This window comes from Monodelphis domestica, chromosome 5 (assembly GCF_027887165.1).
Source record: "Monodelphis domestica isolate mMonDom1 chromosome 5, mMonDom1.pri, whole genome shotgun sequence".
Lineage (NCBI taxonomy): Eukaryota > Metazoa > Chordata > Mammalia > Didelphimorphia > Didelphidae > Monodelphis > Monodelphis domestica.
Window position 1 is genome coordinate 260,197,267 of NC_077231.1, and position 27,227 is coordinate 260,224,493.

Below are 27,227 nucleotides of genomic sequence, written 5' to 3' on the forward strand. Positions count from 1 at the left end.
TAATATATATGGTATCTCTTGTTAGAATGTAGTTTCTTTAGGGAAGATAGCTATCTCTGGATGCCCTACCGAGAGTGTGTGTTTAACAAATGTCATTTCATTCATTAATTCCTCTGTCATAATCCTAACTCAGAAAAGAATAGGTCAGGAATAACCCCATTCAGGATACACAATGATATAAAAGAGAAAATCTTCTCTTCCCTGGTTACTCTGAAATGAGACTAAGAGGCGGTTACAAGATTATCACACATGAGACCAGAAGATTAAAGCAGACAAGGAAATTACTGAGGCACTCTGGGAATAAACCCCTAGGGATTTTCTGTTTGAGATCAGCATATTGAATTGCAATCCAAGTCATTCCAGGCATTTCAGTGAAGACAAGGGAGAAACAGATTTTCTTAGCTAGTTCATTATACACACCACTGCATTCTCTAACAGTAAAAAGTTTTAGGTAGCCTTCAACATTTGGTACAGTAAACAAGCAATTTCATCTCTCTTAACCTCAAGTCCGTGTATAAAATAAGGAGGTTGGACTTGCTTTTCTCTAAGGTCCCTTTTAGCTCTAAATCTATTCACAGTATCAAAAATTATAGAGTATATGTATATAGATGGTCACTACAGGGACCCAAACTAGGTATCAAAAAAATGGAATTAACTATGGCAAAAATCAACAGCAAGTAACTTGGAGACTCATTTCATTAGATGAGCAAACAAAACCCAAAGATCAAGTGACTTGTTTGAGGCCACACAGGTAAGAAGAGGCAGGATCAAGATTCAAAACCAAAACCTCAGAATTCAGATTTGCTACTTTTTCCATTATAGTTAATCATCTCCATTGCCAGTGTTGGTGAGTCCATGATGATAATTAACTTTAGCATAGTCAAGTTTGGATCTGGAGCAGTGGTTGTCAAACTTTGTTTTATCTGATAAATCCTTGAGAATTTATCTAGACTCTCTCCTGATCCAATGAAATAATGTTTATAAGACATGTTTTTCAAACTTTAATGGGTTAATAATTGTCAGCGATTGTCACCACCACATCCCAATAACACTGGCATTTAACTATCTACCAGAAACAATAGTTTCTCAATTAAATACTAACCAAAACAGGAAGGAGCCAATCCCAAAACCCCTATCAGTTTGAGAAGGGTGGCCCATGTGTTCACCCATTCTCTTCCATACACATTGCTCCATCACTACATCCTATGGATGCTTCCCTTTGTGAACCAAAGAAGCTCAAAAAGCATATTTTTTTGTGTCATGGGTTCCTTTGGCTGTGTCTATGGACCCCTTCTCAGAATAATGTTTAAAATCCATAAAATAAAACAAATGAAACTACAAGAGACCAACTAATTTATCATTTTTTTTGTTTCCAGTTTTCAGTTTTTATCTTTCAGTTATACTGAACAATTAAATGGGAGCCAAATGCTAAGATTCTAATCTCTATAACCTTGGTGACTTTGGCTGAGTCATTTAGCCTATGTCCTCTAACTTTCCTACATATGAAATGAAAATGCTGATAGCTAGCCTCAACCTACACCAAAGGATACTGAAAGAGAAATGAATTTATCTTTATGTATATTTGGGACACCTTATAAAAGTATATTTAGTCATTTGTGGGAAAGGAAATACATACATATATGTACATACATATGTATATAATATTTACTCACATATATATATAATTATATAAAGGAATAAGGATAGGAACTAGACCTATGATTTCAATGGTATAGATGTAGACAGGGGCTCAATGGGTCATTTGCATAAGACTTATCTTATTGGCAAAGACTGATTCCTCCATCCTTGTCCATGAGGTCAGAGTTGATGGGAACTTGGAAGAGAATTCCTAAAGCAGGAAGTCAGAAGACCAAGGATGTCTCTTCTCCTAAGCTTTGGTCCGGATGGAGCAATCAACCTTCACTGTAGAAGAGTCTTTTTTAGATGAAATTTGGAGCTTCTGGCTACATAAGAAACTTTCAGGTGAGGAAATTCTTTTCTCTACTCATGTATGTGAATATCTGCTCTGCAATCTAGTCTTAGAGAGTTATCTAGACTCTAGAGCATGGAGCTTGTCCATTTTTTTCCCATGCCACAAAACTCATGTGAGTCAGAGGTGATGCTCTCTGCTTTTGAGGCCAATTCTCTATCCTCTGCATCAGTGATTTCAAAGTCAAGTAGATACAAGGGCTTCTAATCCATATGTAAGGATCTCTGTAGTTCTCATATTGATTTAGTTTTTAAATGAAATGCTATCCATATTTTCTCATATTTTTACTAATTTTTGCTAAATATTTCCCCAATTACATTTTAATCTAGTTCAGGCCCCACTGGGAAGTCCCCAGTCTGCATGTCTGATGCATCTGCTCTACATCATTTAGTTAAACTCTCAGAGAATATAAATACTTTGTGCCTGTTGGTCTTAATGAAACATGGGTCCTGACGATTTCAGCAAAACAAATTCAAATTCTCTTATTTGATAACAAGTGATTGCTCTAAGTATGTTCCACTGATATTAGATCTCAGCATCAAAGAGCTGTAAAAGGAGATGGAATAGACCAGTGTCTATAAAGTCTATTTGAAAGGGATATTAGTCTATTCCTGAATAGTTCTTCTGGGAATCTCCATTTTAGAGAAAGGTCTAGACCAGCCATACCTTGTTCTCTAGACATAGCCCCATGCCAGAGTGGATAGCTTCTCTCCTCATTGGTTTTCAGCTATATTTTATGTGTTGCCTTGCTGCATTCGTATATAAGCTCTTTGAGGGCAGGGACCATTACTCTTTTGGTTAAATGTGTATCCCCAGACTTTAGAACATGCCTCCACTTAATGAGTGCTTAATAAATGGGTGTTGATTTTATTGACTTCTGTCAGCTAATCAACAGCATTAATTAATCTATATGCCAGGCATTGTGACAACAGAAGAAAAGAGAATCTGAAAGGAGAGACTGAAAGGAGAAAGGAAAAGTGGATATGTAGCAGAATAGAGAGAGACTAAGAAGGACCATCAGCCTCCTAACCAGCATCTTAGAGCAAAAGACTCAAGTTGCAGCTATATCTTGTACCCATTCTTCAAGAACTGAGGGAAGTTTAATAATTTTCAAAACAAAAATGTTTACATGTCTGTTCTTTCCTCAGCTTCCCTTCCCTATGCTTGTCCAAAACCAGACTCCCTTTTCACTTATTTTGCTAAAATCTTTCCTGTATCCTGAATTTTGCTTCAAACATAAAGAGGCCAGAGGCTAGCTAGAGATAAGCATAAGTCAAAGTTACAGCAAAGAACCAAACATCTTTCCTGAATGGAAAGGATATTCCTAACTGGGGGCTCTGTGCTTTAGTGTTTGTATTCTAAAGTTCTTTGTTTTTCTTATGATAAAGATATTTAATTTTACTAATTACATGTAATAACAAATTTCAATTGTATTCTAAACTTCTTTTCTAATAAAAACATTATAAAATGGCTAAGAAGGGACTACTTGGACCTAAAGGTGATTATATCACCCCTAGGTTTAAAAAAGAGGTTATTATAACAGCATATTGATGATTAAATCTCCAGGGATAAATAAGGTTAGAGAAGAGAAGGCAGAGAGTACTAGCTGCCCAACACAGCAACATCTAGAACTATCAATGTTACAGCTATTTGCAAAATTGATATAAGGTAATATTAACTGGGAAGACAACAAATTCCAGAGGCAATTGGAAGGGATCAAGAAGGAACTTGAGTAAGAAGAAGACTGTGATTGAACTCAGTCTTCAGGGAAACTAGGGATTCTAAATGAGGGATTGAACTCAGTCTTCAGGGAAACTAGGGATTCTAAGCGAGGGTGAAGTTTATTCTAAGCATCTAGGACAGTAAATGCAAAAGCATAAATATAGGAAACAGAGAGCCATGTTTGAGGAATGGTAAGGAAATCAGCTGGACTGGACCAATGTTCAATAAGGCCACTAGGCTGCTCAGTGGACAGAGTGAAGGATCTCAAATCAAGAAGACCTGAACCCATTTCCAGCATCAGAAACTAACTTGCTGAGTGACCCTGGTCGAGTCATTTATTCTCTTACAGAATCAGTTTTCCTTATCTATAAAATGCTGTAGAATTTGCCTACTAGAATTGTGAGGATAAAATGAGATATTTTTATGGTGCTCTGCAAATCTTAAAACACTATAGAAATGCAAAGTGTTGTTGCTGTTGTTATTGTTAAGGACTGAACTGAAGTTATACTAGGTTATAATGGGCAGCTAGATAGCCTAGTGAATAACATGCAAGCTCTGCAATCAGGAAGACTCATCTTCCTGAGTTCGAATCTAGGCTCAGACACTGGGTAGCCCTGGGTAAGTCACTTAACTGTTTGCCATAGTTGCTCGTCTGTAAAAATGATCTAGAGAATGAAAAGCCAACCATTCCAATATCTATGCCAGGACAACTCCAAATGGGGTCACAAAGAGTCACACTCAACTGAAAAATGACCAAAGAACAACAACAAAAGAGCTTTAACTGCCAAAGAGGAATGTAAGCACAGAAGTAATACAGAAATACTGAAGCTTACGAGAAGGTGTAGGGAGCAGAACCTACATTTGAGGAAAATCTCTCTGCCAGCTCTGTGGAAGACAATTTAGAAAAGAGGGATAACTTGAAGCAGAGAAGCCAATAATGAGGCACAGCTGCTCAGGATCATAGATTTAGAGTTGGAAGGAACCACAAAAGCCTTCTAGTACACCTTCATTTTACCAATAAGCAAATGAGACTCAGAAAGATGAAATGATTTACCCAGAGCCACAGCAGCATCAGACGGTCTGCCCAAGTCAGGGAGGAGCTTTCTTCCTCCTCCAAAGATGGCTATGGGTTTTGGTAAGGGTTCTCTCATGGGTCTCAAGGGGTAACTCTCCAGGGAGAATAAAGGAGAATAAAGGCCTGACAGCCTTTCCAAGAGCTCCTCATGCCAGATGGAAAATATAACTCTAGTGGGGTTTTTAAAGAATGTGGGCAATGGGGTTGCCCAGTCTGAAATGGCTAGTAGGCAGATAGAGTTTCAGAACTGAATCTCAGGAGAGAAATTAAGGCATTTTATATAATTTATTTAATTATATATTAATACTACATACTTGATTGATGGATAGACAGACAGACAGACAGATAATCTTCTGCACAGAGATGAACATGGTAAGTGATGAGGTCAATAATGAAAAAACATAAAAAGAAAGGATACTAGGACAGAGTGCTGGGGCATGACCACAGTTAGGGAACAGAATACATATGATGACCCAGAAAGACAAACAGACAGATAGAATCCAGGTGGTCAACAGTGTCAGATGTTTCACAGGGCTCAAAAAAGGGGAAAGACTAAGGAAAAGTCACTGGATTTGTCCATTTAGAAGTAATGTGTAACTCTGAAGAGAGAAGCTGCAAATAAATAATGAGATCAAATGTCAGATTACAAATGGTTAAAAGGAGAGGAAGTGGAGACAATGATTACAGACTACTTTTTCTAGGAATTTGAGAAAGAGGCATAGGACAGAGGGGACGATGGGGTCTCTAGTGAAGTTTTTTAAAGGTAAGAGCAGAGATCAGGGAACCAAAAGAAAGGAGAAAATTGAAAACTACAGAGAGAAGGGGGATAACTGTAGAGAAAATAGGCTAGAAAAGATATAGATGTGAGCAGAGTCATTGGGACCTAATAAAGAGATGATCTCAGTCAAGAAGAGCTAGGTTCAACTTCCATTACTGACTTTCTGTGTGACATTGGACAAGTCAAGTCCTCTCAAGTCCCTGAGGCAATTCCCATGGTTATAAATTACAGAACAATTGCTGATCTGTATGGATAAATTAAGTTTCCTCACCAGGAGTTCTTTTTTTCCAAGGAGATCATAGATCTGAACATGCATATATACATAAAGGACTACAGAGTGAATAGATGCTACAACTAGAAAGCCAGATATGACAAAGAATTTAAATCGAGCATCATTTGCCAACTTTCTCAGAAAGCTATAGAACCAACGTTCACCAGCTACCTATATTATATTCAGGAGTCCAGTATATTTCCCTCATACAGAGGAGTCTAATGGGATTCATCATCATGTTCATTTGCATATATTAGCATTATCAGTCCTACAAAGTGGAACCTTATTTGTGGAAGGGGCCTCACTTGGAATGGGCTGTCAGTCAACTGCCTCCAGGTTTGGCAAAGTGAAGTTTGTTGGCAGAGGAAATATTCCAACCTGCTTTCTACTGTCATATATTTGACAAACACTATCATATAGCCAGGTGCCTTTTTTGAGTTGTCACCATGTCCCTGGCATCTGCTGTATCAATTAAGCAAGGCAGCCATTAAGAAAATGGGCAGATTAATTTAGCAGCTAATTAAACTGAGTTTGTATTATTATCTGTTCATATATGTATGCATATATATGTATATATTTCAACTCAACTTTCCATTCAATTTTCCAGACACTCATAGAAGGAACCAAGTCAGTAAAATGTCAGGAATAGATGATGTATACAGCTTCAGAAAATTTGTACATTCAGGCAGATTTTTAGAAAAACCAATTATGAGAATATTGACTTTTTCTTAATTCTGTAACTCAAAATATAGAATTTGTTCCACATTCTGCAGTTGAGAAATCTCTCCTGGATATTGAAAGCTAAATCTTTTAAATATTTGTAAAATGAATTCCAGAAATGGTAGCCATACTAAGGGAGAAATTATGATTCTCTTAGCAATCCAGTATAAATTTCAATTCCTAAGAGTGATTTCATTCTTCTTATGCACCCCACAAGATGTCATCAGGGCAGTTAAATGGTACTTCAGATAGAATGCCAGTCCTGGAGAAAGAAGTCATAATTTCAAAATGACACTTACTGGCTGTGACCCTAGACAAGTCATTAATTTCTGTTTGCCTCAGTTTCCTCATCTGAAAAATGGGAATAATAATAGCACCTACCTCTCATGGTTATTGTGAATATAAAATGAGATAATAATTGCATAGAGCTTAGCACAGTGCCTGGAGCATCATTGTACTGGGTAAATATAATAGATTCTCAAGGGGAAAAAAACACAGGACAGAATTTTGAAGTTGGGAAGAACCCTAAGGTCCATCTGGTCCAACTTCTTTTTGTCTCACTGTTTATACTGATCAACTGTTCTGCCATTTATAACCAGGAGAGTTGCCTCAGGGATTGATGATATTGGGTAATTTACCCAGAGCCACCTAGTGCTCTTAGGTCTGACAAGTGGACCAAATAAAGCAATGACAATCCTTGAAATATTTGAAGCTAGTTATCACATTTCCCTTGATCTTTCTCTTCTCCAGGCTACACACCCACATTTCCTTTCTACCAATTTTCATTTGGCATGATCTGAAGGCCTTTTAGCATGTGCCATCACTCTCCTTTGGAGGCTCTCTAGCTTATCACTGTCCTTTCTTAGCCTAGTACTTGGCATGTGTAAGCACCACATAGATGCCTGTTGACTGACTTCCTACACCATAGGACCCACAGGTCTATCTTCCATATAGAGCCTGATGAGGGCAGAAAATTCACAGAGATGATCACTCCCTTTTTCCTGAACAGTATACATCTCAATGCATCTCATTATCACAATGCTTACTCATATTAAAATGGTAGTGTACTAACCTAATCCTACCTTCTACCCCAGATCTTTTTCAAAATAATATTTGAAGTTTTAAAAAATTATTTTAAGGAGGGAGGTGCTAAAAAAGTGAACAGAAAATTTATTCTTGGAACAGATTACCTTTTTTTATACTCTTTCCCCCTACCCCAAATAAGTGTTATCTAACCTTTAACAGCATTCATAGAGTAATGGAAAGATTTTAAATCAAAGGACCTAGATTCAAATCTAATATTCACCAAGTGCTATCTATATGACCTTAGGTGAGTCGTTTTTCCTCTCATCACATGGTTCCCTACCTGAAAAAGAAGAGGTTGGCTTAGAGGACGTGAAATGCCAAAGATAACCTGACAAGGCTGAGGATGGAGTCCAGACTATGGCCAGTGACAAACCCAGATGCCACACTGATGGGGAAGCTTGGAAAAAGGCCATACTTTTCAGTTAATTGAAATTGTCGAATATTAGAATGGACAAGGGTGAAGAGGTTAATGATTGACAGCTACCTGGGGGAGAAGAAGGCTTCTGAATGGGTCCAGATCCCCTTTTCCACCATGGAAAGATGACTAAAGCTCTTCCTGCATGTGACAAGCTCTTTGAAAGATAAAGGCAAGGCAGTGCAATGCTGGGGTTATCATTGCCGATGAAACCGGTGATGTGGAAAAGAACGGGCAAGGTAGTGATGTTTCTGTCAAAGCAAAAGCCGAGTGTCATTTCTGAGGCAGCCTTCCTGCACCCAGCCAGCATTCACATACGGTACATTATGCAAAGTGGGCAGGAGATGGACAGTTTGGCAGCCACTCAAGCTGCTCAGATCCTACAGATTCCTGCCAACTTCTCTGCCGAAGAAGAATTGTGTTAATTAATGGGAAATGTGTGTGAATAAGGTAAAAGCCATATACCAAATGCAACATCTCCCTACCCCCTCTCCCAACAGACAGATTTTTATCTTGCTTGATGAGGAGCAGCAAAAGCATTATTCCATTGCCCTTTCTCTAGCTAGTTCTCCCTCCGTAGGACTGTACAGGACTGCTTTTGCCCATAAAAATAGTGATGGCTTTGGACTAATCTATGCACACTCTCAATTTAATTCCATTCAGCTCAACAGGTATTTAATTGAGCTCTTGCTAAGTGCTCTGCATAGCATTCACTGGCCCTGTCTGCTTTGGGACCAAGGACACACTCTGCTCTGCAAGGGCAGCTGGCTGGGGTTACGAGGGCAGTCTGCAGCTGTCAAATGATTTCTTCTTCTTTGTAAATGAACCCTACGGAAATGGAAGCTGTGACCTCAGCATTACCAGCACCATGCTCTGACAGAGCATTAAACTCACTGTCCCCTCCAATTGAAATGAATGGATGTGGTAATCTATTTCTCCCCTGACCTAGGGTGGCATTAGGTAAGGGTGAATGAAGTGGGATGAAATTCAGATCTCAGCCCCTTATTTTGTACCTAAATGGCCTCTGGCAAATGATTTCACTTTTCTGGGTCTCAATTTGCTCACCTGTAAAATGAGAAGGTTGGACTAGATGACCTCTAAACTCCAAATCCATGATCTCAAGCGTGATGTCAGAAGAAGTAGGTTTAAATCATAGCTTTGACAAGTACTGCCTCATTAGCTTTGCTCAATCAGTTCTGGATGAAATACTTGCTGAGTGCTAGGTACAGGGGCTATGTGAAAAAGGATAGAAAAATAGTCTTTGTCCACAGGGAATTGACATTCTAATGAAGGAGACAACCAGTAAATAACTAGATGGATAGATGGATGGATGGATGGATGGATGGATGGATGGATGGATAGATAGATAAATAGATAGATGGAAGGAAGGAAGGAAGGAAACATGGGTAGATAGATAGATAGATAGATAGATAGATAGATAGATAGATAGATAGATAGACAGACAGACAGATATAGATATATAGATGGATACCACATCAATGAAAGCTAAACTCAGAGGGAAAGGCACTAAAAAGTGGAGGAATTTCTTCCAAAAATGTCTATTTTAAGGAAGAGTCTAGAACAATCATCCCTGATTCTCCTCCATGTTCATTCCCTGAGACCTAGAGTACTGGATCTGGAGTCAGAAAGTTCAAATCCAATCTCAGACACTTCCTAACTGTGTGACCCTGGATAAATCATTTAACCCCATTTGCCTCAGTTTCCTCATCTCTGAAATGAGCTGGAGAAGGAAATGGCAAACTATTCCAGTGTCTTTGTTAAGAAAATCCCAAATGGTGTCACAAAGAGTCAGATACAACTGAAAGGACTGACCACCACCAACAAATTCTTGTTAATCTTTCACACACACACACACACACACACACACACACACACACACACACACACACACACACTCCTGAATTAGAATGAAAGCTTTCTGAGAAAACAAAAGGGAAAGAAATCAATATTTATATAATACCTACTTTGTTCTAGGCAATGTAGTAATCATTTGTCCTACGAATATTATTTTGGTGTTTGTAATAACTCTGTGAATTAGGTGCTATTATTATCCCCATTTTATAGTTAAGGAAACTAAGGCAGATAGCAGTTAAGTGACTTGCCTATGATCACAGACTTAGTAAGTATCTGGCACTGGATTTGAACTCAGTTCTTCCTGACTAGCGGTCAAGTGCTTTATCCATTATACCACCAACTGTTTCCAAAAAATTCCTTTTTTCATTTTTTTTAATTTGTATCCTCAGTGTTTGGCACACAAAGGGTGCTTAATAAATTATCAATTGGCAACTGTGTACAATAAATAGAGTATGTTGGGCATTATGAGACATAAAAAATATATCAATTTGTTTTGCAAAAGTATTTGTTACAAAGTAGAGGAGGAGAGACTAGGAAATAAGTGATAAAAAATGAAAAGAGAATGTCATTTTTTAAAAATCTAAACCTTTGCTTCATGACCCAGGTATTCACACTTCTCAAAATGTGATGCATCTTAACTAGCTTGCTCACTGGTTCTCAATTCCTGCTCCCAAGTGGATCTGTTTTTAACTCCCTATTGTTGGCCACTTTAAACTGACAGATATGCCTAAAGCAAAATAGAAACCTAGCCCCTTTTCTGTCTTCCTAATTCACAATGCTGAGTCACTGGATCTTCATGGACCCCTCACAGCTGTAAAATAATTGTGAGGTATTTGTTCTCCATAATTGTAAATGGAAAATCATGGCTTACTTTCTATATCACTATATTCTCACCCAGACAATAATAAGGTTTCAGCATAATCCTTTGGGCAGCTAGGTGGTGGTATAGTAGATAAAACACTTGGCCTGCAGTCAGAAAGACCCAGCCCCCTAAATCAAATCTGACCTCTGACCCTAGCTACATAATCTTGAGCAACTCATTTAACCCTGTTTGCCTCAGTTTCCTCATCTCTAAGAAGGAAATGGCAAACTGTGATCTGGTATCTTTGCCCAGAAAATCCCAAATGGGGTCACAAAGAATAGGGCATGATGAATAACAGCAACATAATCACTTGCTTGATAAATATTCATTGATTTGAGATAGAGATGAATAGGATTTAAACCTCTGATTTCATTAGCATCAAGATTTTCCTGGTAAAGAAATTCCTTCAGCCAATGGAGTGAGCTCCTCCTAGGCAACCGAGTTGCCTGGAGTATCCAAAATTTAAGTGATTTTCCTAGAATCACAGTGAATATGTATCAGAGGCAAAATTTGAAACAAAATCTTCCAGACTTTGAGACTGACCCTCTGGGATAATTTTTTTTAAGTCCCACAGTAGATAAAGTTATCCTAGGAGCCAAAAATGTCACTATTTCCATATTACATTAAATTGGAATATCTAGAGTTCAAGATTCTGGATTTGAATACATGCTCTGCTACACACCACTCTGGCATTACCTTAATTGGCTAATTAATCACTTAACTTCTCTGAGCCTGAGTAGGTTCCTCATCTGTAAAATGATGATCTTTAGATTATCTTTAGATAATCTTTAAAGTCTGTTCCAGCTATCAATTCTATGAAGTCTATCCTCCTTTTCCTTTAAAGCCAAGGTGAGAGGAGGGAAAGAGCCTTTGCAAATTTCAATACCACCTTCAACACAACCTTTTAATGCCTCCCTCCACAAGAAATGAATTTATATGTTCTATCTACAATAATAACAAGAACAACAATAAAAGCTAGTATTTATGTAGGGCTTTAAGGTTTACAAAATGTTGTTACATGTGTAATCCTCCCATCAACTCTGTTGGGTAGGCACTATTATTTTTCCCATTTTATCAATGGGCAAAATGAGATTAAGAGGGATTTAGGGACTTGTGCCTAAGTGTCTGAGGCTCAGTATGAGCTCTGGTGTTCCTGACACCAGCACTCTTTGCACTGCATCCCCTAGTGGTCACTCTAAGTACTTACCTAATGCCAATTGTCACTGTGGAACCCAAGGGAGGTCTTTCCTCTCTTCAGTTCCCTCTCTCCTCCAGAAAGGGGCAAAGTAAAATCCTCATAGACCATAGACAAAGGCAGGACTTTTGTTTCCAGTGCCTCTTCCTCCCCCCTCCTCTACCTTCAGGAAAGCTGAACTGATCCAACCATTGTAGAGAACAATCTGGATTTATACACAAATCGTTCTAAAACTGTATATACCTTTTGACCCACTGATGCCACTATTAGGTTCATTTCCTAAAATGAGCATAGAAAAAGGAAAAGAAACAAGATAGATAGATAGATAGACAGACAGACAGACAGACAGACAGACAGACAGACAGACAGATAGATAGATAGATAGATAGATAGATAGATAGATAGATAGATAGATATGGATGAGGGAGAGATCTTATACATATGATGAGAGAATATATATAAACTATACAAATAGAGCAACTAAACAGCAGCTCTTTTGTGGGGGAAAAGAACTGGAAACTGAAGGGATATCCTTCAACTAGGGAATGAATGGCTGAACAAGTTGTGGTATATGGTTGTAATGAAATATTATTTTGCTCTAAGAAATGACAAACAAGGGGTAGCTAGGTAGTTCAGTGGATTGAGAGCCAGGCCTAGATACAGGAGGTCCTAGGTTCAAATGTGGCCTCAGACACTTCCCAGCTGTGTGACCCTGGGCAAGTCACTTAACCTCTATTGCCTAGCCCTTACCACTCTTCTGCCTTGGAACCAATACACAGTATTGATTCCAAGATGGAAGGTAAGGGTTTAAAAAAATGATAAACAAGATGATCACCAAAAAATCTGGAAAAACTTCTAGGAAGTGATGCAAAGTGAAGTAAGCAGAACCAGGAGAACATTGTACACAAAAACAATAATATATGATGTTCAACAGTGAATGACTTAACTATTATCAACAAGACATGGATTCAGGACAACTCCAAGGGACTCATGACAAAAAAAAGAATATCCACTACCATAGAAGGAATAGATGGAGTCCTGAATGCAGATTAAAACCTACCATTCACTACTTTATTTCCATCATGAATTTTTATTAGTGTAAGTAATCTGTGTCTTATTTAATAACATGATGAGCAGGGAAATATGTATTACATGATAATATATGTACAACCTATATCATACTACCTTTTGGGGGAGGGGGAAAGAATTGGGGGGGGAGACAGATTTCTGGACATCACTGCTCTGAAATTTTCTTCCTCCTAGTTAAGCATATTCATTATAATTTATTAGGCTTATAACAAATCATATGTATTATATCATTGTTATATGTGCTATATCTAACAAATAAATAAATAGTAACCAAAAAAAAAAACAAAGCAAGCAAGCTAGGGAGATTTTTTAGTCCCTGGAGCCTTCTGCTCTAAATGAGCTCTACCCACAGTTAAAGATAATGGCTGGATCTTTTAGGACTTCACCACTCCTATTCCTGAGAGAGAGGGGAAAGAACTGAAAGGGTATAGCTGGGGGCATGGGAGAGAGGAATCAGCTCTCTCAGGGCCCAGGAGAAGCCTGAGTAGCCATTACCATTGGCATGGTTAAAAGTAAAGATGCCAAGGCAGCAGCTGACATCACTACAACAGCACACTGGCAGAAGATTAAAAGCTGTGGCAATAAGATCTGGACAATGATGAGATAATACAGTATTCAAATGCAAAGGACGAAGAGTGACTGGAGCTATTGCTGCTGCTGAGAGCAGAACTAATGGTTCTTCTCCTCCCCCTCCTTTACCTCCTTCTTTTTCTGCCATTCCCTCAAGAAAGAGATAAACCTAAATTCCCAGTCTATGATTTGTTAAGTTTGTTTGCCTTCCATTCATTAATGTGTTAAAAGAAACCTATTTTTATAAGTAAAAGCAATTAACCAATATATATAATCCTTAATCTAACCATATCAGAGGAAGAGGCAATCAGTGGTAAAATGCCAAAGGAGAAGAAGGGGGAAGAGACAAAAGGGAGACAAGACAAAGACAACAACTATAATAGACAGAGACACAGGCTGAGAACAAGATTGAGAGAGTAAGACTGACAGAAGTAGAAATTTTTCTAATTCTTTTGACCTTCCCAGCATTGGGACTTTGAGCTGAACAAAAGAGAGAATTTCTGATTCATACTTTATAATGTTCTAAAGCAGAAAAAGAAGAAAACAAATCTAGACCAATTCCTAAGCAAATAAAAATTGCATCCTTAGATGTTGGGGGGAGAAAGTGGGGCTGGAATTTTGTGTGATAGCAGGGAGACAGTTTGCTAAATTGGCCACCTCAGGCACATCCTTTTTCTCAGTCTGAGGTAGAGAAATGCTTGGGAAGATAGATAGATAGATAGATAGATAGATAGATAGATAGATAGATAGATAGAGAAAGAAAGAGAGAGACAGAAAGAGAGGCAGAGACAGAAAGAGAGAGAGAAAGAGAGAGAAAAAAGAGAGAGAGAAAGAGAGAGAAAAAAGAGAGAGAGAAAGAGAGAGAAAAAAGAGAGAGAGAAAGAGAGAGAGAAAGAAAGAGAGAGAAAGAGAGAGAGAGAGAGAGAAAGAAAGAGAGAAAGAAAGAGAGAAAGAGAGAAAGAAAAAGAGAGAAAGAGAGAAAGAGAGAAAGAGAGAAAGAAAGAGAGAAAGAAAGAAAGAAAGAAAGAGAGAGAGAGAGAGAAGAGAGAGAGAGAGAGAGAAAGAAAGAAAGAAAGAAAGAAAGAAAGAAAGAAAGAAAGAAAGAAAGAAAGAAAGAAAGAAAGAAAGAAAGAAAGAAAGAAAAGAAAGAAAGAAAGAAAGAAAGAAAGAAAGAAAGAAAGAAAGAAAGAAAGAAAGAAAGAAAGAAAGAAAAGAAAGAAAGAAAGAAAGAAAGAAAGAAAGAAAGAAAGAAAGAAAGAAAGAAAGAAAGAAAAAGAAACATCTATTCTCCCTAAGAGGCAGAACCAAAGGTGTTGGTTAAGGAGAAAAATCAAAGGGAAAGGGAAAGGGAAGAGGAAGAGTGCCAGTGCCCATACAAGGGTAGCCAGAAAGAGGGAGTAACTAATATCCTCCTCACCAGCATAATAGTACCCGTACATACCCAACTGCTAAACCAGAAAGTGATAATACAAGTAACATAACATAAAGAAATTTATATTGTGACAATATTAAAGCAGGTGTTAAAGGTAAATTTATTTCCCCGAATGCTTACAATAATTAAAAAAAAAGGAAAGGAAAGATGAATTAGTTGATTTTGCAATTTAGAAATTAGAAAAACAACAAATTAATGTATCTAAAATAAGTAGAAGAAATCATTAGAATCAAAGCAGAAATTAATAGAATTGAAAGCAACTTTAAAAAAATAAATACCCAAACCAAAGTCTGCATGTTTTTAAAGACCAACAAAATTGATTTACCATTAGTTAAATTAACCAAACTTTAATAGCCTTTCTTAAATCACTGAAAAATATATGAATGGAAGTAATTTTCCTTAACACAATGGAAATTATTTGAATCTAAGAGTAAGCACCACACATGTATATGTATATAAAGGGGAAACCTTAGAATTCTTCCCACTAAAAAAGGGTGAAGGGGAAGGAAGTTAAGCAAGTCTGCTCATTCTCATCATTATTATTCAAAATAGTTCCATAAATGACAGCTAAAAGACAAGAAAAATAAGATAAAGGAATAAACTTTGTTAGGGAGGAAGTTAGATTTATTTCTATTTATAGACTGATAAGAAAACCTCTGAGAATCAACAAAATCCTTAATGAAAAATATTAAGTATAACAATATAATGGACTATAAGAAAAATCCACAAAAACCTTAAGAATTATTTTTATCACTAATGACAAAAAATAAAAATGATTGAACATAAAATATAATTTAAAATAATGATGAAATATTTAGACCATAAGGAAATTAACCCACCAAGACATACATAAAACATATATTAAGTCAATTATATAACTTTTTTTGGCAGAAATCATGGAAAAACCAAATAATTACAGAGGCAGTTAGTATTCATTATAAATCCAAGTTGATGTAAAAAATATAACAAAACTTTTCAAATTCACTTATAGATGTCTATCAAAACATCAATGGCATATTTTATAGTATTAGACAAAAAATAGAACAAAATGAGGAGAAAACGCCAAGATATCACAGGAAATAATGAAAATGAAAAAAGAAGAAAGAGAACTAACTCCCAGACTTCCAATTATACCCTTGTTTTGTTCATTATTTCTGCTGGCCAGTGCGTTGGTTTGAATTACAGGGTATATAGCAAATGATTTGTCCTGTGATTAAGGGAAATTTTGGATTATTAAGCGAGGTAAGGTTTATTTCAAGGATATCGAGGATTATGTAGATATCATCTTCCCCTCTGATATGGTCAAGGATATCAGGCATTTAGTTTGATCCAAGTCAATGTTTCCTCATTCTAGGGTTCAGAGTAAGCACCATAGTTCTAGAAATCAACCCAGTCTTCAGACTCCAATCACACAGTATAAGTCTTTATATCTTTCCAAGGCTATATGGGAAAAAAATATGTATCTGGGTTTCTTCCACTAGGATTCATGGTAGGGAAGCCCTTATGGAATATCCAACTTAGAAAAAAAATCATTCAAACTACTGTATTGACCAAAAAAATAGATCTGTAGAATGGTTTAGAAAATGATAAGCCAAAATAAGGTATATAGTGTGGCATTCACTACACCTAGGATTACTAACCAAAAAAAAAAAAATAGGAATTAAATAAATGTTAGAGGGGATATCGCAAAATTGGAGTGATAATTCATTGCTGGTGGAGTTGCAAATTAATCCAACCATTCTGGAAGGCAATTTGTAATTATGCCCAAAGGGCTTTAAAAGAATGTATGCCCTTTGATCCAGTAATACCATTACTAGGTGTGTATCCCAAAGAGATAAAAAAAAAAAAGCTTGTACAAAAAATTGGAAAATGAGTGGATGGTTCCTTGATTGGGGAATGGTTGAACAAATTGTGGTATATGATGTTGATGGAATACTATTGTGCTATAAAGAATGATGAACTACTTGATTTCTATAAAAACTGTGAAAACTTCTATGAACTCATGCAGAGCAAAATGAGCAGAACCAGGAAAACCTTGTACATAGTAACTGAAATATTATGGGATGATCAAATGTAATAGCCTTTGCTATTAATAACAGTGCAATGATCCAGGACAATCCTAAGAAATTTATGAGAAAGAATGCTATCCACATGAAGAGAAAGAACTGTGGGAGTATAAACCCAAAGAAAAACATAGGATTTATCACCTGTTCATATGAGTATATGATTTGGGGTATTGGTTTTAAAAGATTATTCTATAATGAATAATATGGAAAGAGTTGTTGAGTGATAATACATGTATAACCCAGTTGAATTGCTTGTCAGCTCTGGGAAAGGGAAGGGAAAAGGGAAGGGAGAGAACATGAATCATGGAACCATGGAAAAATACTTTTAAAATAAATAAACAAGTTTTAAAATTAAATAGAAAATTATTTAAAAATGAAAACAGACCAGCATCTCACTGTACTTCACAATAAATTCCAAATGGATCGATTATAAAAATAATTATGAAAAACATCATTATCCTTTCACAATGATGAAAAGGTGATAAATTCTTAAGCCATAACTTAGAGAAACTTGTGAGACAAGATAGTTTTATTTATGTGAAAAGGAAAAGCTTTTGAAGAATGCATCAATAAAAAAAATGTAAGGGAAATAAGACAGTTTCTTGCAAACATTTCTGGTAAAAGTCTGACCTCCAAAACTTATAAGACATTAACTCAAAAGTATAAGAGAAAATGTCATTCTTGAAATATAAAGTGGTCAAAGGACATGAAGATCTCAGAAAAAAAAATACAAGTTGTTTTTAAAAACACTTGAAAATGTTTTTTTAAGTTCTCATTTTGAGAATTAAAAATTAAAGCTACTCTGAAAAACTGACCAGCAATGCCCCTCAAATTGGCATGAATGGCAAAATTCAGTGATGGAAGGGCTATGATAAGCACATTATTATATACTTCTGGAAGCAATAGAAATTGGTCAAATGTTTTCAGAAAATAATAGAGAATTACACAATAAAAGTTTACCAAAATATGTGTATCCTTTGACCTAATGGTTCCATGAGAGGAATTTTACCCAAAAGAGGCAATATCAAGAAAAAATCCTATTCATATTTGTATTATCATCACTAGTTATATTAGGAGAAAACCTATAAGTTAACTAGATTCCCATTAGCAGTGCTAAACATTTTATAATACTACTGTAAAAGAACATTATTGAACAATAAGAAAAATCCATTTGGATGATTAAAATATATGGCCATAAAAAGTGATGTTGCATCACTTTATTTGTTCTTCTTTATGAAATTTTCAATTAAATACTTAAAGAGAATCAGAGAGGCATTATGAGGATGAAAAAAAAAGAATCTGTGATATTTTCCCTCTTTTAATTATCCTTTCTTCATGGTTTTAAAGCTATTTTGAAGGGTCAGGCACAAGACTAGCAAACGCCCTATTGTTGCCTTCAGTTGCTAATTAGTAGAACTTGTTCAGTTCAGGATCCTCTTGAGATGGCCTGGCTTCAGGGCTTCAAAATTTTTCCCATTAAACCTCCCTCTGCACTTCACCCCACCTCCAAAACCACCACACACACAAAAAAAAATTTTTTTTGAATAAATAAACCCACCAGATTGTTAAAAATCAAGCCACATTAGCCTAGGTTCTCTCTCTAGCAAACATGAAGTCTTTTAGCTTCATGCCAGCCAGCATCAATCCTCTATGTCATACACAAGTGCTTGAAAAGTAGTCCTTTGAGAATGAGTGTCTGTGCCAGAGTCCACCCTCAGAGGCTACTCATTATGCAAAGCAGGTTCTAGAAGGACAAGTTGGCAGGAATTCAGATGCCTCTGATTCTGCAGACCTCCTGCCAACTTCTATGAAGAGAAGGTATTGTGTTAATTAATAGGAGAAATTCCTGAGCAGGAGGTACCCAATACATACCTAATAAAAAATCCTTCCCAGGAAATAGAACTATAGAACTCCTGAATAGTTAGTCAACAAATATTGCTTGGGAAAATAAAAAACTTTAAAAAAATTAAACCAGTCCAGAGTAGCCTGTTACAAAACCAAGGAAAAGAAAGGATTCTACACCCCTGCTCTTCCCCTAAGACTAGGGTTTTTAGTCATGAACCCCTTTGACAAAGTCAGGTAAAACCTATAGAGTCCTTCTCCAGTATACCAATTTTTAAGTAATTGGAAGATATTTATATTTTAGTTAAAGATGGGTGAAAATAAAGATATAATTTTTTTCATCCAAATTCATGGATGCCCCAGACTCTCAATCTCTCTCTCTCTCTCTCTCTCTCTCTCTCTCCTCTCTCTCATCTCTCTCTCTCTCTCTTCTCTCTCTCTCTCTCTCTCTCTCTCTCTCTCTCTTCTCTCTCTCTCTCTCTCTCTCTCTCTCTCTCTCTCTCTCTCTCTCTCTCTCTCTCTCTCTCTCTTCACTCTCTCTCTCTTCTCTCTCTCTCTCTCTCTCTCTCTCTCTCTCTCTCTCTCTCTCTCTCTCTCTCTCTCTCTCTCTCTCTCTCTCTCCCCCTACAAACGCAGTTATAAATCACATGGTCTAATGAAGCCTGCCCTCAGGCAAAACTGGAAAGTGAAGCCACTTTGTCTATGGTGCTCCTTTTCTCTCCTCAACAGCATACTATTATCTTTTCTTTAAGATCCATGAAACTCCCAGTAGCCTCATTCTTCACCCTATCTCCAACTCATCAAAATCTTCTCTCAGAAAAGGACTAGACCTCACTGTGACAATGTCTAAAATGATTAACATATTATCTAATGAAGTGGTGCTAGCATTTTTAAAGGAAGTAAAAATTCAGCAAAAAGAATGAATCTCTATAAGTTGAATTTAAGTTTCAGTGAGTATGAACCATGACTCAACATGAGACAATGAAAGAAAATAGCTGGTATGATGGGACTGATTGCTGGTTTTAGAGTCAAGGAGAGCTAAGCTTGGATGCTCCCTCATGTACTTACTAATCGTATGATCCTAAACAAATGACAATCTCTCATGTTTGGTTCCCTCATTTGTAAAATGAGAGTAATATTAATACCTATTTCATGGTGTTGTGAGGAGGATCAAATGAGCCTAAAAGCAGTTAGCTATTATTATCATTATTGTTCATTGGAGTCAATAGCAAAGAACAAAGAAAGGAGTGTAGGATCTATGGCTTCTAGGGAATTGATTGGCTCTAGGGTTTGTCTGTTCTACTCAATTTACCCAACCAGTTGAGAGTAATGGTAATGCTTCAAAGCATTGGATGTATGGAATGATTTTTCTTTTAAGTTTTAGAATAGAGAGGTCACGTGTCTGGACCCAGGACCCAAAGAACGTGGTAGATTCCCCTGCATGAACTTGCATTCAAAAGATTAGGTAGTCAGAGAAGGTTCAAAAAGGTATTCCTCAGGTTTTTATTTCTGACATCATAGAGGTCACAAACCCCTATCAGTGAACTTACATTGAACAGTCATCCATTAGAAACAATTAGCTCAAAGTGAAAGCATTGATTCAGATAACATAGTAATGACAATAGCTACAAAACATCCCCTACATAAACCTGGACCACACACCTTTCTTTTTTTGTTGTAGTTCTTTATCTCCCTCTCCCCCCACCCCATCCAGTAGCCAAGGTGTAATTCCACTGGGTTTTACATGTGTTATTGATCAAAACCTATTTCCATATTATTGATGTTTGCACCAGAGTCTATATCCCCAATCATGTCCCCATTGACCCATGTGACCAAGACATTTTTCTTCTGGGTTTCTGCTCCCACAGTTCTTCCTCTGAATGTGGATAGTGTTCTTTCTCATAAGTCCCTCAGAATTGTCCTGGATCATTGCATTGCTGCTAATAGAGAAGTCTATTACATTTGATTGTACCACAGTGTATCAGTCTTTGTGTATAATGTTCTCCTGGATCTTCTCCTCTCACTCTGCATCAATTCCTGGAGGTTGTTCCATTTCACATGGAATTCCTCCAGTTCATTATTCTTTTGAGCACAATAGTATTCCATCACCAACAGATACCACAATTTGTTCAGCCATTCCCCAATTGAAGGGTATCCCCTCATTTTCCAATTTTTTGCCACCACAAAGAGCGCAGCTATGAATATTCTTGTACAAGTTTTTTTTTTTTCCCCTTATTATCTCTTTGGGGTATAAACCCAGCAGAGCTATGGTTGGATCAAAGAGCAAACAGTCTTTTAGCACCCTTTGGGCATGACCACACACTTTCTACAACCAGCGCCAATGGAAAGAAAATACAGAGTACACACAGTGATAGTCATACATGTAGGGAATATATTTGGCCACACCCTTGCTACTGTCCCTCTTCTGCTTCTACTGCTAATTTCCCTTGTTTCTTTTAATTTTCCTATTAAAATCCCACCTTCTACAGAAAACCTTCTCCAACTCCTAATCTCAGTATCTTCCTTCTGTTAATTATTTCCTATTTATCCTTTATTTAGCTTGCTTTATATTTGTTTTTGTTATCTCCTCCCCCTCCCCTTAGACTGTGGGCTTCTTAAGAGAAGGGATGGTCTTTTGCCTCTTTTTGTTTCTATAGCGCTTCACATGGTACCTGGCTCATAGTGGATACTCCATAAATGTTTATTGATTTATTTATTATTGCAGGTACATGGTTATCATTTCTTTGCTTTGATGTCCTCAGGCTAGCCCTCTCCAGCTACAGAGCCTCTTTTGGTTGGGTCATTCTGTTAGGATACCTAGACCTGTTCCCCTCCATAGATCAACTCTCAACTACTAAGACTTCATTTCTTATCTCTGGCATCTGTGCAGATGGCTCTTTTCTATTCTTTCAGAGGCCATGCTTTTTTGAAGCTGCTTCTTCCCCCCAATGGCTAGCATTATATCTGTAATCCTAATCTTATAGAGATCACAAGCCTCTGTCATCCAACAGAAATTATTACATCAAAAGCAAAGACATTTTTGTTCCCCTAACTCAAGCAGCTAAATGGTACAGGGAATAAATCAGCAGACTTGGAATTGGACTCAATCCCCAGAGTTCAAATTCAGCCTCAAACCCTAGCTATGGGAGCCTTGGTCATTTAACCCTATTTACCAAAGGAGTTCTGAGGATGGAGCCAACATGGTAGAATGAACCAGAACAGCTCTGTGACACCATGAAAATCCTCTCTGACCAAGATTAAAATATCACCACAAAACAAATACAGGAATGAAAGAATGAACAATGAGACAGTGAAACACTTTCAAGAAAAGAAAAACCCAAAAGGTAGCCAGAGAACATTTGGGGTGGGGTGGGGGTGAGAAGAGAGATAGGGTAAATGACAGGGTTAGGGTCAGCACTAGGTGCTTTCCCTAGAAGAATGTGGTCAATGGTTCATGGGATAGAGTACCATAAGAAATCACCAAGATAGAAAACTCCAGGAGGTAAGTAGACCCCAGACCAAAGATTAACAACTCATAACTGAAGAGAAGAACTGAGACACCAAAACCCTGCCAAGCCAGACCTATCACAGAATTAACCTCGATGAAAAGACTTAGTAATAGGAAAAAGAAGAGGAAACTAAGGAGAGTAGACCAAGTCCTCTCTCTTTAGTGCTTTGCACCAGAAATAAACAAAAAAAAAAATTTTTGTAAGACATAAAATACTGACCCTTTTTAGATATTATTCTAATCTTCCCCCACCCTGCACTTATCCCCTCAGGGTTTTGAAGTAAATTCCCTTTTATAACACCAAAGAAGGAAGTAGGAAGGGGCCTCCTTGAGTTGGGGGGAGCCCAGGAAAAGTGCAAAATCAAGTGATAGTAAAAACCCAGTAAAGAACACTAGCTAAAGGGCTCTGGGCTATGCCGACTCCTTAATGGCAGAGTATGAGCCATGAAAGCTTACTTACCTACTCAGTGTGGGTAATGGAGAAAATACCTGATTGGAGTCAGAAGACCGGGGTTCAAATCCTGAATCTATCACTTACTGCTTGTGTAACCTCAGGCAACTGACCTCTCTGGAGCCCAATTTCCCCACCTATAAAATGAGAGGTTGGGATCAGATGGCCTGTGAGGTCCTTTTCTAGGTTCCTGTCCCATCAATTAATATCACCAATCAGAACTGCCAAGTCATCCTTTGCTTGGGTTGGGGAAGACTGACATGGCTCAGGCGTTGTTTTTCCATTCCATTCTCTCCTGTAAGGAGAATCTCATCCTTTAGAGCTCTGCTGCTTGTTTTGAATATCTCAACTTGCTCTAGTCCAATATTAGAAGAATAATATCAAGGCAAGGGTCTAGAGAAGGAAAAAGCTTAATTTAGAGTTCCTGGAAATCTCATTCTTGCTACAAGCAAGTCCTTATGGACCTCCAATAAGCCTATTCAGCTGATTCCCAGAAAGCTAATCAAAGTTTTTCTGAGAAAGCTTGTGACTGGTACTCTATTCAGATCTGGATGACTGATCAAATTACTGCAGAACCCTTGAAAGGTGCTGACAGGGACAGTCAGCAGCAGCCACAGCAGCTCAGGTCAAATCAGGGGGCCAGATCCGGGCAACACTCCCTACTGGGATCTCACAGTTCTGGTTTCCTCTTATCACTGCTTAGTCACACAGTGTTAATGAGGTGTTTCCCTCCAAGGCATGGAAACTTGGGAAAAGCCTACATCCTGAGCAGCCAAGCCAAGAATCAGAAAGCAGGAGACAAGGAGAAATTACAGAATCTCAGGGAAGAGGCCAAACCTTGGCCACCATTATTGTTGTTGTTTATGATTCAGCAAACCCGAGCAAGTTTTCCTGCAATAAACCATCCTTCTATGTCCATCTCCCACAGAGTCTCCTCTCTTCCTTTAAAGGGCAGTTCAGGCATCATCGTTAGCATAAATTTTTTTTTTCTGAGATCCCCAGATGCCAGAGCCCTCCCTCCCAAAATCCGTTGCACCTAACTACTTTATATTTATTTATTATTACATTCATAATTATGTTTTATGTGTACTTGTTGCTTCCCTATTAGAATATAGTCCTCATGAAGAGCAATTGTTTCATTCTTTGTACTTGTGACTCCTAAGTTTTAATGAATCAAAGAGTCTGATGGCTATAAAATACACCATACACGTGGTCCCCCCCAATGGCTAAACTAACTCCTACACACCAACAGCATCATTCATGCAGTACAAAGATGAAAACCATCCCTATCATCAAACCATCATCAAAAATCTGACATTCTCTTTGAAGAAGGGGAGGGCTTGGTAACTGTGATCACAAACAAGAAGAAATATATAAGCAAAATAAAATACAGTCATTTTTGTACCAAGGAGGAGGGCTCTAGTAACAGAAGGGCTCTGTCACTCAAAATGAGCTTGGAAGGAAGCTAGAAATTCTATGAGGTGGCCAGGCAAAGGCATAAGAAGTTGTAAGAATGATCATGAGGGAAATTATAACTAAGAAGTTACAGACTGCCAGGTGGCATAGTGCAAAGAGTCCTGGGCTTAGAATCAGGAAGACTCATGCTAAGTTCAAATGTAGCCTCAGACATTCGATAGCTGTATGACCTTGGACAAGTCACTTAGCCCTATTTGCCTCCATTTCCCCATCTGTAAAATGAACTGGAAAATAAAATGCAAATCACTCCAATGTCTTTGCCAACAAAATTCCAAATGGATTCAGAGTCTGAAATGACTCAGAAGCAGCAACAACAACCACAGATTACTTTAATTATTTATTACTTATTAATTAATTATTTATTAAGATTACACCTAGCTATGACTTTGCATAAGCCATACTAGAAGAGAACAAAACTAATCACTGTCTGACAGGAACTCTGGGCCAATGTGAGCCAAGAGCTCATCAGGGTAGTCCTTAAATGTAATCACAGATAGATTGGGCATGACTTTTAAAGTTTGCTTTGTTTTGTTTCAACCACATATTGTCAAATCTTAACAAATTAGGTAGAACTTGAGAACACTGGATAGGGAGTTGGGACCCGCTAGAGCTAGGTAATTTGGAACTAGTCACATAACCTCTCTGGGGCTCAATTTTGCCAAATGCAAAATAAGTCATTTCTAAGCTGAATGATCTCTTAAATTCCTTCTGGCCCTAAAATTCTATAAAATGGTACAAATGATGATACAAATTCATTTTAGAGGAGGTTAGGCTTCTCTTTCACTAATTCTATAAGTAACCAAATGAGTTGATTTTATTCTTTTTTCTCTCTGCCTAGACCTCTAAAGAGAAGCCACATAGTTAAATGTGTGCTATAAAAAAAGGAGCAAGTGATGTGAGACTCATCATCCACAATGCTTCCTCTTCTCTGTGTTTGCTGTACCAAGTCCCTTCTACCTCCCCCACATCTCTACCTCCCCCACATCTCTACCTCCCCCACATCTCTACCTCCCCCCCATCTCTTCCTCCCATGAGCATCACCCTAGTTGCCATCCTACTCATCCCCTCACACCTGACTCATATCATAGCTTCCAGTCTCTCCTGACCCCAGTCTCTCCTCCCCACAGCTGACAATGCTATTTTCCTAATGCACATTTCTGATCATACCAATATGATCTCAATAATATGCCTCAATAAAGTCGATTAGCTTTTGGATCAAATACAAACTTTTCTGATTGTTGCCACCTGACCCCCTCCTACTTTTCCAACCTTATTATGATGGTATTCTTCTCCACTCCCTGTATGAATCACCCAAACTGGCCTTCTTGCCCTTTCAACACACTTAAAACTCCATATGTCTCATTTCTATGCCCTCATCAAATCAATAAACATTTATTTATATTTATTATTATTTTATATTATTTTATTTCTTATAATCTATTTTATATTATAAAATATATATTATTATATGTAATAATATGTATTATGATATATAATAATATTTATTATATGTAATAATATATATTATTATACACAATAATATATTATATTATTATAATAATATATATTATTATATATAATAATATATATTATTATAATATTATTATTATAATAAATGTTTACTTAGTGCCAATAAGTCAACAAACACTCATTAAGCACCTACTAGATGCCAGATCCTGATACAAAATAAGGACAAAAATCTCCCATTCTAATGGTAGGAAAAAAAAACCATGCCAGTCACTATGTACCTACAAGATAAAGACAAGGTAAATGGAAAACCAACTCATAGGAAAGGCCCCAGAAGCAAGAGGAGGGTGGTTGGAGGGACCTAGAAAAGGCTCTTATAAAGCTAAAACACAAATCGGCATTCCCAGAGAGCAACAAGGCTCAGGTGTCCGGGCCCAGGCCTCTTCTTTAACAGCCCACATGGGATGGGTGGTAGAAGGTGAAGGGTTAACACACTGTAAAACTCCCTGCATGCACTCAAGGACATCCTTTAAATTCCTTTCCTCCAGCACATTGTTTGTGAGCCCATAAATAGCTCTTCTTCAAACACAATGCTGAAAAGCCCAAAGTAATAAAAAAGAAACAAAACTGTTTCAGGCCCAAAATGCTTATTGTATTTGCCTAAGCTTTAGGGTTCAGTCTGTTCTCAGCTTAAATAAGAGGCCAAAGTGTTCAAGTAAAGCAATCTCATTCCTGAGATTCCAATGAAGTGGAACATTCTCCTGGAGATATTGCAATTGAACTTTAAGTACTAGTAAGCCAGGTTCTTGATAAATAGAGATTGTAATGCTAAAATGGCCCAATTTTATCAGGCATATTTAGGGAAGGCTTGGTCTAGATGCCAGAAAGGAGTTTTGGTCCTGCCTTGTTATTTGAACAAGCCTCATATGGCAGTGAAAATGCCTAACTAGGAGTTTGTAAGATGATAATAGAGAAAAGCTCTGAGAGATCTTCCACTTGGAACTCAGATTTTTCTCAAAGGTCTGGATGAGTCATTTGTCTTTTCTAGGTCTCACCTTCCCTAGCTGCAAAATGAGGGGTCTGGGGAAGGGGATTCCAAAGGATCCCTCCAGCTCTAATAGTCTATGATTCTGTGAATTTATGTATTTCATAGGGCAAGCTTCAGCACGGAATACATTGTGTCTATTTCAAATCATGGATCTGATACATTAATACATTATAAAATATATCATGTGACTATAATATGTTATATATTTTTAGAATATTATATAGTATAATGGTGTGATCTATTGATGACAAATTAATGACATTAAAGCTTTAAAGGAAGTCAGAGATCA

The 27,227-nt window shown here is 37.4% G+C and overlaps 1 long non-coding RNA gene across 1 annotated transcript in view; it reads right to left on the reverse strand.

Moving 5' to 3' along the window:
* LOC103095539 (uncharacterized) overlaps positions 1-23,375 on the reverse strand; it is a 50,591-nt gene extending 27,216 nt beyond the window's left edge. The window contains exon 1 of the long non-coding RNA XR_473417.3: positions 22,957-23,375. This is a non-coding gene — a long non-coding RNA (uncharacterized LOC103095539). The remainder of the gene's footprint in view (positions 1-22,956) is intronic.
* Between the last annotated feature and the right edge of the window lie 3,852 nt (positions 23,376-27,227).